Genomic DNA, 1,043 nt, shown 5'->3' on the forward strand with positions numbered 1-1,043 from the left:
CCCTTTAAGATCGGATGGTGGCATTCCCATTACAAAACGACCAATAAATATGGGGAGCTCCTGACTCTCCCCAGCCAGATGATGCCAGGGGAGCGAAGGATCAGATGCACCGAATTTCAACCCCAGATCTTTTGTTCTCCCAGGAACTAAGTCGCGACCAGAGGTGGCAGCAGATTTCTCCTCTCTCCCCATTGAAAACACCTACACACTCGACTGACCCAAGCAGTGTGTGTATGTGGGAGTCAGGAGAGAGAGCTGCCGGCAAATGATCGTTCAGTCGACAGCTACTCAAGGTGTGCGGGCTCTTTAAATGGTCACTAACTTTTCACACAACTTTGCATAAATCAATAGTACAAGCGACCACAAGAAACTCTGTAATATGTTTTATCAGTGAGAAATGTCTACTTCTCCGGTTATAAGCTGTTTGCCATCCCTGCAGGAGGATCATATTACACATGTCAATTCAAGTCTATGGAGAGGGAAGGGGGGAGTGAGCAGGAGCTGAGTAGACACACACAGACAGGCAGAACTGTTCTACATAGGAAGCTTATATAGTTCATCGCAACAGTTTCATTCACAAAATACAGTTCAGCACTTCCAATGTCCAACATTATCCTGGTGCTGCTTCTGAGTGACTGTGAGACAGTTAGGAAGAAGATTTTCCTCTACTTCCTGTGTGCGCAGTGGATGGCAGCTGGCCTCCACCCGTCATGTCTGAGAGAGCTGCAAACTAGAGGAAAACTACTAAAAAATGCCAGATGCAAGTCATATAACGACCAGAAGTTGTGTTACGGTACTCCTCATGTACACACACTGTACCGATGATTAAAGCAAAGTTTATTGAAAGCTCATTGCCGCTTTAAGACCCGCAATGCACACGGTTGTAGAACGTGATCTCCCCTAATACAAATAAAATTATAAAGTAGCTAAAAAACACACAAATGATAAAGGGTCCCATTAACTAATTCCCATATATGGCAGGGATGGCCAACCTGCGGCTCTCGAGCTGTTGTAAAACTACAACTCCCACCATGCCCTGCTGT

The sequence above is a fragment of the Bufo gargarizans genome, chromosome 7, assembly GCF_014858855.1.
Source record: "Bufo gargarizans isolate SCDJY-AF-19 chromosome 7, ASM1485885v1, whole genome shotgun sequence".
Taxonomy (NCBI): Eukaryota; Metazoa; Chordata; class Amphibia; order Anura; family Bufonidae; genus Bufo; species Bufo gargarizans.